An 11,585-nucleotide genomic window follows, 5' to 3' on the forward strand; every position below is an offset into this window, starting at 1 on the left:
CTTTGATATATAATCATCTAGCTTCAGTAGCAGGGAGAGGGACTTAGGATATTCTGTCTTATAACATGACAGAGTTTTTTTTATGATATGTGGTTTATTGACCATGCTAACAGTATTTTTAGTATGCATTTGTTTTCAAATAGAGGCATGAATATGGCATTTCAGGACACAATAGTTTGAATAAATATTCTAAAATCCCTTTGTGTCTCTTGTTTATTTTATTGTAGATGAGTACAAGTGAGAGAGTGAACAGATATGTCCTGTTACCATGATCCCTCCCTGAGAGGACCAAGAATGTTGAGTTTTAGGGTGCCATTTCTCTTGTTTCTCTGGTACGGTTAGGAGAGCAAATTATAGCTAATTGGACACAGGCTCATAGATACTGAGTTAGGATGATGACTCATATTATAAAGAACTTTGATCAAATTATCACAGCTTTAGCGGCAGGAAACCGCCGCTAAAACTTCGATAATGGGCTTGATAATATGCCGTTGTGAATTCCCATAGCAGCTCAGGTTAACACCAGAACATGGGCTGCTATGGGAATTCACAAGGGCATATTATCAAGCCCATTATTGCCGTTTTAGCGGCAGTTTCCTGCTGCTAAATTGGCAATAATTTTATCGCAGTTCTTGATAATATGCCCCTAGGTCCCTTCTTGCAGATGTTCTATGATCCCAAGCATAGTTCTGTCCCTGAGCAGAATCCCTGCAACACTGGCTTGCTTGGGTTTTGGTTCAGGGAGGACCTGCCATGACAGTTTCGGCTGGACAGGTCCTAGTGCAGCAAGGTCAAGAATGATTTGCATTTAGCGGGGTCCAAACTGAGGTGGCATGGTGTGCAAAATAACAATTGATTGGGATGCAGCCCAGGTGGCTGAGAGATTAATTCAAGCATTCCATTTATCACTGTTTTGTTTCCTTTTTATTTCACAAACAACACATAAACAGTTACAAAAATATTTTTATCTTAATGATAACAATGGGATATATGGATTGTAATGTTTAGTTTTAAGGCAATAAAACCCACACATCATTTTTAAACCATGAATCTCACCATTTTTGTATTACTTTCCCTTTTTTTACAATATTATTTCTTATTTAAAGTACTAATATTTTCAGACATTATCTGTTAGGACTTGTAACAATAAGTTTGACATATGTCACTACAAGATGTTGGTTACATTTATCAATACATTTTGGGTTGGCAAATAGGGTATTCCTTTCTCTATTTCCTGACACCGTGCTATTTGGGTGTCCTCACAATGGGACTCTATTTCCCCAGACGACAAAGGTAAGTACTACTGCTCCCAGTTCTCTAGACTGCTTCATTATTGCCTTGAAATCAGTTCTCACTAGAAGAATGTTATTTGCTTTTATTATTAGAATCGCTGTTGCTTTAATGATCCTGATCAACACTACTTAATGTGTTTATGTTGACTGTAGTTGATTCTATGAACTTTTTTTTAATGAGCATAGCTTCCACAATCTGTAGGTATGAGTGCATAACGAACAGATACCCCGCATGCCCTTATTCAAACACACAAAATTGCATTTCTCTTTACATAACGTTTCCTTTATTAGTAAGACATCCCACTCTATATACTTTTTACAGTCCTAAAAATTCCACTCCAATATGGTGCCAAACCAAATCATATGTGGTATTGTACTATTCATGAATTATAAGATGACAGCGACTCTGCCCCATTCGTTTTTAGGTTTCGCCTGGGGTCGGAGCTTCTAGCTCCGCCCAGGAGAAATCTATTGTCTCTACAGTGTACTGCTTAGTCCCGCCCTCTGTTCCATTGGCTAGCTCCATAAATGGAGGCTAGCCATTGGAAGAGATTGGCTGTCAATCATGCTTTCCCCTGAAAACGCGATTTGGGGGCGTTTCCGTGTCTTTTTTTAAGCCCCGCCCCTTTTTGCCGTGTGTCCCGGGCCGCGCTGTGATTGGCTGCCGGCCCGGGACACCTCCGTGACGTCATTCCCGGGCCGCGCGGTGATTGGCTGCCGGCCCGGGACCTGACTTGGTTTTTTTTGGATCCATTTCCCGGCGCAGACACGGGCAGACAGAAGCATTCATGATGTACCTCATGCTAGACTTATGGTAAATGCCTAGTTAGGACCTGTCAGAGATTTGTTAATTTTACGCCCAGGAGCCATCTTTGACCACGTGAAAAGCTTGTCCCTCGCCTCCGCCTCTGTGCGTTTCAAGTCTCGCTCTCAGCTCACTACAACACGCCTTCTTTTCCAGATAGCCTTCGTATTGGTTTGTAGATTTGCCCCAATGTGCGTATTGGTGCTAGAAAGCTGCCCGCCCACTTCAAAAATGACCCAATGGTTGCGCCCACTATCACTGATGGCGTCACACTTCTTGCCCCGCAGCTATCGGTCCAGGGTGAAATGCTGCGTGCACATGCGCAGATTCAGTCTCCACCCTATATAAAGGCTGCTATGGTAGTCTTTCTTTCTTTCTTCTTCGCGAGACGGTGAGTACGAGTTTATTTTGGCTTGGTGATCGGTGTTAGAAGAAAAATAGTAGGTGTTTTTAGCATTGCGTCTAACGAACGTCACTAATTTATAATGTCTATAATGTGTGGTTACTGGTATTGAAGTCGTGGCTGGCAGGTGTGTATTTTACGTGTGTGGGTGAACTGTTATTGAATTGATAGTCCTGAGATCAAGTGGGCTTTTTGCGGAAGATGGGGCATTGCTTGATAGAAGCATTGGGGGTCTTTATGAGCAGTAGCTTATGTACTGCGTAAATCACCCGCATTGAGCTTGCCACTTTCCTCCTATTCACGCGCCTGCCAAAGCCCACTCAGAGGCTTAGGAGCGATTTAAAAAGGGTGCATTTTCTCTTTACCTCAATTGGATAATTATCACCGGAATGTAACCCTCGTGTTTTAGTTTAAAGTCTGACCGGTGTACAGAGGGACTATCGCAAAAGTTAGAATCATCCGGAAGCGAGCGGGTCATTACCACGTGGAATATAAAATGCTTCCTTGTCGTGTATTGCACGTTGCTTCAAATCGCCATTTTCAAAACGAGTCAGTTTCTCAATGGTCGGTGCAGAACGCCTTTAATTGTCTTTATAACGTGTAGTATTTGAACTGTAAAGCAAATCGTGCATCCAATATGTATTGACATACCGCTCTAGAATCTAATTTTTTTAATTACATAATCTGATTACTTTTCATCATTTGAATGTACCCAGGGGATTGATGTCTGGTAGACGCAAGGACAATAGCTTCTGTCATTAAGCGCAATGTACTAGGTCTTTAGTCTCGTAAAACTAACTCGTGTTGCACGGTAATGTGTACCTGAGCCTCCATTTCTTGGCATGTCCTGGTTATCTAGTACCGTGATGTGTAATGTTCGGAGGTAGAGCAATACCAGTGCTATGTCTTCGGTGCAAGCTGCTCTCATCGGCTGGTTCTATCCTCAATCGCTGGAACACTATTTATACCTTATATCGTGCACAGTCGTACATGATAAAGATGCTAATTCTAGTCATTACATGTGTCAATCTTTCAACCTTTTACTGACAAATCCTAATGTGATTGATTTCTTTGTTTCAGCTGATGCGCACGAGCGGACAGGAGGTGAACAGTCAATACTGTGTAAACACGATGGATTGCATTGATTTGTATATAGGAACAGTGGATTTCTATTTGCAGGCTTTGAGATTCCTTTGGTACTGCTGTTCCTTGGCTGATACCTTACAGTCAGTGTAACTGTTGTGTAATTTCATATTGCAATATCCTTTTCTAAGAAATGGCTGGGGAATTGGTCTGAACCAGTGCAGGTATCTTTCCAAAATTATTAAACTTTTTAACTTTTAAAATATTATAACACTGAAGAGTACACTTGGCTTTACCACATAGTTAAGTTTTACATAAATCTAGGGTTAACATGTAGGGCACTTTATTTGTGCAACTTCATGATATATTGTGACACCTCGCCCATTTCTTAAACAGGCATAAGTGAAGTTTAAAGACTAAACCGTTTCAACTTGTACAACCATCGCACCAGTATTACATTCCATGTTTTAGTAAGTTACTAACCATTTAGCTGCAGCGGAACACTTAACCGTAGTATGATCCCCAGATAAATGTCAATATAATTTGAATATTTAATGCCGGTTAGTAAATACCTTGTACATTTTTTGTGTCTCAACCTTCACTATGAAATGGTCTTGCTCGAAGTGATTTTATACTGTTTGTCTAATAAATATTATAGTTAACCAAACTTTCTGTGCGAGTATTTCTTTTAATTGCCTGATAATAGTTTAATAATTAAAACATTGTGTCTGAAGTCTGTGCGTTGTGAAAGCTTGCAAGGCTCATTTAGATTTGCACTGGCTAAATATCGGCCTTACTGTTTTAAAAAGGCTTTCGTCCACACCCACAGATGTGCTCTTTGCCGAGGTAGACATTTGCTCTCTGCATCCACCCACCTCGGATTTCGACTACTGGTCTCAAGTGCTCTGTAAACCCTCCATTCCCGATTGTTTCAATCAGTTTGTACCACTGCATCGGTTAAAAAAAAATCTGTTGCTCCTGTGTGAACTTGCCAAATTTCTCACTTTGCTGGGTCTTGCGGTGTTCGTTTCTGGACTGTTTATCTATTAAGGTTGATAATTTCGGTACATGTACTTCAGGAAAAATCCCACTAACTTGGGTTATTTGCCAAATTGGATTCACTTCCTGAAACCTTTACCAAGCCATCGTAGCGATCAGTGACCCGTTTCTAGGTAAAGATATAAAATGGCTTTGAGTATTAACAAGATACCCCTCCTACAATACTGCTTTTTCGGTGAGTATTTTCTTAGTTAATGGATGTTTTTGGGTGACAGGCGCATTGTTCTTTGTATGGGGAAATGTAGCGCCTCGACTGAGCTCAGCTTTATTTTTCTTTGCTCCTCGGATTTAGCCGCACTACCCGCGGCTAACTGCAGATCACACAAGTATTGAATACAGCGGCAGGCTTGAATCCTCCAACCCCATTCTGATCCACCCATATTACCTACAGGAGTAACTACATTTCTCAGTCCAAATATTTTGCCCTAGGGCTGACAAAACAAAATGTACTGAATTTCTGGAGATTAATGCCTGGTTAGACCACAGATTAGGCGGTGGCTGTGAATCGCTTGATCCTCTTATGCGAGTTGAGGTCGCCCAGGCATGCCGCTGGAGGTACTAAGCGGGTAAGGCGCTTGCTGTGCACCTAACATGTCGAGAAGTTGCTTTATTTGCCTGCCCTTACCACAGAACGGCTAGGCTGAATTATGTTTATTTTTTTGTATGCAAGGTTAGGGGCACCTTACTTAAAAGTGATATGGTGGGGATTCACAAACCAAAAGATTAGGAACCGCGATGCTACAGCACTGTCAAACGGTTCTCTTGAAATATTTAAATTTGGTTTGCGTTACTGATTTTCCTGCATTTTAGTATGACAGGTAAGTGGGCGTTTGAATACATTCTACGTTCGTGCTTTCAAATATACTGGTCCGCTCCATATGCCTTAATTCTGGTGCATCTGCATGGCAAGATTTGCTTGATGGCTCACGAACACATCCCAGGCATCTGGCGACGGTTGGGTGCATAATGTGGTGCCCTATCCGTACTTTAAAGCCGGAGGCTTCGTTAATGCATCCAGATACAGCGCATCTGACCATGACGTGCACATAAAACCCGCCTGGATAGTGCTTTGCAAATTGAAGTCTGTGCTCTAAAGAAGTTTGACCAACTAACGTACACTGCACGAAACTCAGCTTCGAGTCTGAACACCAGAGCGCGCTCTCGCGGCTATTTTAGAATCAAACAATTTTATTCAGCAGAAATGCAAGAATAAACACAGCTGGGCTGCCTACATCCTCAGGCCGGCAGAGCGAAGGCAAGGTACACATAACACAGCCACAGGGTCTACAACCCGGAGGGCGACCCGGCGAAGATGGGCTAGCAGCCATGCGGTGGGTCCATGTAGGAGGCGATACTGCCTTTTATCAAAGCCAACAACCGAAACAACCCGCAGGAAACCCAACCCTCCCACCCGAGCCAACTCCCCCCACCCAACCCACTCTAGTATCCCTCCTCCCCCCCCCCCTTTTGTCCCCCCCTTCCCCCCCCCTCCCCAAACCCCCTCCCCGCATCAGCACAGTTCATTCAATCCACAGAGCCCAGTAGTCCAGGGATCCCCGCCCGCCCCTGCAGCAAGCCAGAGACAGTCATGTCGTAGCCCCGGGTGGTTCCAAGGGGATAAGCTGCAAAATCTGGAGGAATTTGGGGCATGTGACCTCGCGTAGGTCCCGAGACAGCAAGTGTATGAAGGGTGCCCAAAGCTTAGCATACGTGTCCCCTTTACCATCCACACATAGGGAGAGGCGCTCCATCCCCAGAAGCAACCACAAACGCCTAATCCAATCTCTAGTATCAGGGGCGTCCGGCGAGCGCCACCGTGAAAGGATCACCAAGCGTGCCGCCAGGAGTGCTAGCGCAATCTGCCTACCCTGCGGGGAACGCAGAGGAAACGCTTTAGGGTGGGGCAGGCCCAGTAACACAAATTCGGGCGCTCTGGGAAAGGTGATACCAAAAGCATTATCTATATCATCTAAAACTGCTTGCCAGTAGCGCACTAGCTTGGGACAATGCCAGAGCAGGTGGGTAAGAGTGCCTGTAGCGCCGCAGCCCCGCCAGCAAAGACTCGAGCACTTGGGGTCCCACCCATGGAGCCTCGCCGGTGTGTGATACCAATAAGTGACAATTTTAAAGGCCGCTTCCGCGCCCGCTACATTCGCCGCTGTGTGGTGCGCGCGGTAGTAGATCTTGCCCCACTCCTTACTCGTCAGGGGACGGCCCAGCTCCGTTTCCCAACGGACTTGCGCCCTGGAGCGCTGCGGGTGATGGCGTTTCATAATGAAGGCGTACAACTCGGAGATAAGTTTGCGATCATCCTTCTTGAAGACCACCCAGCGTTCCAGGGGCGTCATTGGCCGAGACATGTCTGCTACATTATCGGGAAGTGTCACCCAGTGCGCCACCTGTGCGTAGTGAAAGGCGTCGGCCGCCGTTAGCTCGAAATACTCCCGGCACAGAGTGGCGAATGGTATCAGCCCCTCCGGCTGAAAGAGGTGACCCACCCGTTTGCATCCCAGCTCCCTCCAGCGCTGGAAAACCGGCGAAGCACACCCGGGGGGGAAGTCCGGATTGTCGACGATAGGCGTCAGCGGAGATGGGAAGGTGGTCCAGCCGCGTCTGAGTGCTAGACGGTCCCACGCTGCAAGGGTCGGCGCGGTCACCGGGGAGGAATAAAGGCCCCAGGATCTGTGTTTGCGCGGGAGCCACAGTTCGCGCCAGATGTTGCGGCCGGCCACAGTTTGATCCATAAAAAGCCAATGTTTGCTGGACATGGGTCTGTTCCATTCCAAAATAAAACGCAGGCACGCAGCCTGGTAGTACGCCTCCACGCACGGGAAGTTAAGTCCTCCGCCGTCTCGCGGCGCCATGAGGCGATCGATAGCGATACGGGGGCGTTTGTGGTTCCACAAGAACGTGGTCAGCAACCGCTGAAGCCTACGGAGGGACCCCGGGGGGGGGCGCAAGGGCAGCATCTGGAACAGGTAGAGGATGCGGGGGAGGATCGTCATTTTGATCGCGGCGAGGCGGCCAAACCAGGCCAGTTGCAGCCGGGACCAGTCTGAGACCGACTTCGCTGTCTGGTCAAGGAGCAGCCTATAATTGAGTGCCACCGTTTGGGTGATCGTGGGCGCCAGTTGGATCCCCAGGTATGGGATGTCGGTCTGAACCCACTGGAATGCGAAGTCGGCTCTGAGGTCGACGACCTCCGTCTCCGGCACTGAGAGGTTCAGTATTTGGGACTTAGAGAAGTTGACCTTGAAGCCGGAAACCGAGTGGAACTCTTCCAGTTCCCGGGAAAGGTGCCTCAGAGAGGAGCGCGGGTGCGTGATGGATAAGATGACATCATCCGCGTAGAGGCTCACCTTGTGTTCCTCAGCCCCAAAGCGCACCCCTTGGATGCCAGCGTTGTCCCGGAGGCGCTGCGCGAAAGGCTCCATATAGAGCGCAAACAACAGGGGCGAGAGCGGGCATCCCTGCCTCGTCCCTCGAGTAATCGGAAAGCAAGCAGACCTACAGCCATTGACTCGGACGGCTGCCCGCGGGGAGGCATAAAGACAGCGGACCCAGTTGATAAACGTGTCTCCCAGCCCAAATTTACGCAAGACAGCAAACATGTATGACCAGTCAACCCGGTCGAAAGCCTTCTCGGCGTCGATGGATAGAAGGCATGCTTGTGTCCGTGAACGGCGGACCAAGTCCATCAGATGTAGGAGGCGTTTGGTGTTTTCGCCACCCTGGCGCGTCGGCACAAAGCCCACCTGATCGGGTTCAATGATACCGTCCATAAACCGGCTGAGGCGCGTGGCTAGGATGCCCGAGAACAACTTCATGTCAACGTTGAGGAGTGAGATGGGCCGATAGGAGCCACACTCCTGGGCATCCTTACCTGCCTTGTGAATAACCGTAACCACAGCTTCGGCCATGGACGGCGTCACAGTCCCGGACTCCCGGAAAGAGTTAAAGAGGCGCGTCAGGAAGGGAGCTAGGATGACACAAAACTTCTTGTAGAAGGCAGCTGTGAAGCCGTCCGGGCCAGGGGACTTAGCCACCTTCAAGCGCGCAATTGCCGAGACGACCTCCTCTATGCGAATCTCGGCATCTAGGGCCACAGCTGAACTCTGGGACAGGGGGGTGATGGTGCAGGACTCCAGGTACTCGAGCACCCTGTCCGAATCCGACGGTTCGGCCGTGTAGAGAGCGCGGTAAAAACGCTGAAAGCTGTCCGCAATGTGCGCGTCGGCCTCCTGTACTTCCCCATGCTCGTCCTTAACGGACGACACCATCGTTTGTTGCGCGTGTGCCCGCAGGCGGTGCGCCAGCATCTTGCCCCCTTTGTCGCCACTAAGATAAAATTTGTGGCGCAGTCGGAGAAGCGCGTACTCGGCCCTGTCCAGGTCAAGGTGTTTCAGCATACGCCGCTTCGTCTCCAGTTCCCTCCAGACCCTCTGTGCCCCAGTTCGTTTGTGTATCGCTTCCAACCCACGAACATCCCGCTCAAGCTCCTCCCGCTTCTCCCTGCGCGCCTTCGCCAAGGAAGCTGAGATCGCAATGCATTCACCCCGCACCACCAATTTAAACGCCTCCCAAATCGAGGCGAGCGGCATCCCATCGGTCTCATTAGTTTCGAAGTAGCATTTGATCGTATCCTGCAAACGCTCCACCACAGAGGCAGAGTTAAGCAAGGAATCGCGCAACCGCCAGCCTCCGCGCGTCGGCTTCCCGGGCCCCACCGACAGCACCACCGAGACAAGCGCATGGTCCGAGAGGGAGCGCGGCGCGATCTCCGCTGAAGAAAGCTGAGGAAGCAGGGAAGTGGAAGCAAGGAAGTGGTCAAGGCGCGCGTAGGATTTGTGTGCCGCAGAGTAATAAGTGAAATCGCGCTCATCTGGGTGCAGGTGTCGCCACACGTCATGGAGCCCTCCCTCTTCCAACCAAAGCAGACCCCCTTTGGAAAGCGCGCCAGATGCGTGAGAACGCGCCTCAGACCTGTCAAGCGTTGGATCCATCACCACGTTCAAGTCACCACCCACCAGGACCCAGGGATCAGGAGAGGCTAGCACCTCCGCAAGCGCTGAAGTTAAGAAGGGTTCTTGTTGCACATTGGGGGCATAAATAGAGCCTATCGTGAATTGGGAGTCCCCCCATTGGATCCTGACCGCCAAAAAGCGCCCCCTTATATCGACCACCTGAGACAATATCTTACAGTGTGCTTTCGCGCTAATCAGTATCGCCACACCCTGCCGTTTCGTACCACAGGAAGACCAGAGTTGAGTGGGGAAGCGCTTATCTTTCATCCGCCTCGTGTCTCTGGCAAGGAGATGAGTCTCCTGCAAGAGACAGATGTCGCCCTCCGATCCCTCCAGCAGGGAGAGGATCGCTGCTCTTTTGACAGGGCTATTGAGACCCCGGACATTTAAGCTGACAACCTTCAGATCTCTCCCCATCTGAGAGGCAGGAGAAACGCCCCGCTAAGAGACAGTGGCGGCTGATGCGGGAAGCCCCCCTCCCTCCCTCCCACCCCCAACACCCCAACTACCCCAACCCCTCCCGAAACCAACCTCCCGGAGCCCCCCCATCCCAACAACAACCAAATCCCGACAAGGCCCCAGAAGAGAACAGTTACAGGGGCACAAAAGTCTGTCATCGGAGTCCCAAGGGCTGGGGGCATGGACTTACTCCCACCAGCCACCCAGATCCTGATACAGGACAAAATACACGGGGGACGTGTCAGTACATTACCCATCAGTGTCCAGTGGGTCGGTCCCTCCACTGCCAATCACTCAACAGGTGCAGAGGGAGAACGGCCAGCCGCTCCGCTCAGGGCCCCTCGAGCGACTCGGTCACCTTTGATACCGAGGCCACCGCAGCGTCACGTTCTTGGAGTCTGACAGACCGATCTGGGCCCGCCGGCCTGGAAAGCTTGCCCACGATGTGCCAGTCCCCGGAACCACGGCGAGCTCTTGAAGAGGGCGACGGTTGCGCAGCAGCAGGGTCAGTCGATTCCAGCCCCAGCAGGTCCCGGGCCACCTCCACGGAGCGCACTTGTATCAGCTTCCCCTTCCAACGAAAGACCAGCCGGAAAGGGTGTCCCCAGGAGTAGGGGACTCCTTGCGACTTCAGAAAAGCTGTGACCTCCCGGAAGCCCCGTCGCTTGGCCAGGGTGGAGGCCGCCAGGTCCTGGTAGAGCACAGGGCGGTGGTCTCGGAACAGAAGGGGGTCATGGTCACGGGCTTTCCTCAAGATCCTTTCTTTAAGTTGAAAGTTGTGGACGCACACCAGGATGTCCGGGGGGGGTGCGTTGGAGCCTCTGGGCAGGCCGACTCTGTGGACCCTGTCCAGTTGGATCTCGCCGAGCTCCTCCTCTTGTAGGATGTGGCGGAACAGGCCGTCGACATACTCGCGCAGGTCCGACCCCTCACCTTTCCAAGGGACTGCGCGAATACGAATGTTATTGCGCCTGGATCTATTCTCCAGGTCCTCTGTGTGCGTATGCAGGTCGAGATACTGGGTGTTAAGGCGAAGGATCTCCTGTTGGAGCTTATGGATGTCGCCCGCCGTGTCCAAATCATGCTCCTCGAGGGTCGCCACCCTCTCCCCAATGGCGTCGACGTCTCGTCGCACTTCCCGGAGGTCCGAGGCGAGCTGCGCCCGAAGTTCTTGTATGTCCTCTTTGATGGACGCAAAAAGTTCTCGCATGAAGGCCTTGGTGGCAGGCGCCTCGCCCTCCTCCGGTGTCGCCGCTCTGTCCGTCGCCGCCGCCGACCGCAGCGGGGAGACTTTCTGTGCGGCCTCTTTCAGGGCTTTCTCCCTCTCTTTATCCTTCTTGGTTCTGTTGGCCGCCATGGCGGCGACAGGTCCCCAACTGCCAGGAGCGTGCCTCTGTGTAGGCTCCAGATGGCTGCAGGCGCTGTAAACGTGGTGCCCCCGGAGGCTCGGTCAATAGCCC

General features: G+C 50.3%; 1 non-coding gene across 1 annotated transcript; it reads left to right on the forward strand.

The window, feature by feature from the left end:
• The first annotated feature begins 3,327 nt into the window (after nt 1-3,327).
• LOC147668851 (small nucleolar RNA SNORA57) lies at nt 3,328-3,461 on the forward strand. Its single transcript, XR_015303794.1, has one exon. It is a non-coding gene; the product is annotated as a small nucleolar RNA SNORA57 (small nucleolar RNA).
• The last annotated feature ends 8,124 nt before the right edge of the window (nt 3,462-11,585 follow it).

The sequence above is a fragment of the Lissotriton vulgaris genome, unplaced genomic scaffold (genome assembly GCF_964263255.1).
Source record: "Lissotriton vulgaris unplaced genomic scaffold, aLisVul1.2 SCAFFOLD_13627, whole genome shotgun sequence".
NCBI lineage: Eukaryota > Metazoa > Chordata > Amphibia > Caudata > Salamandridae > Lissotriton > Lissotriton vulgaris.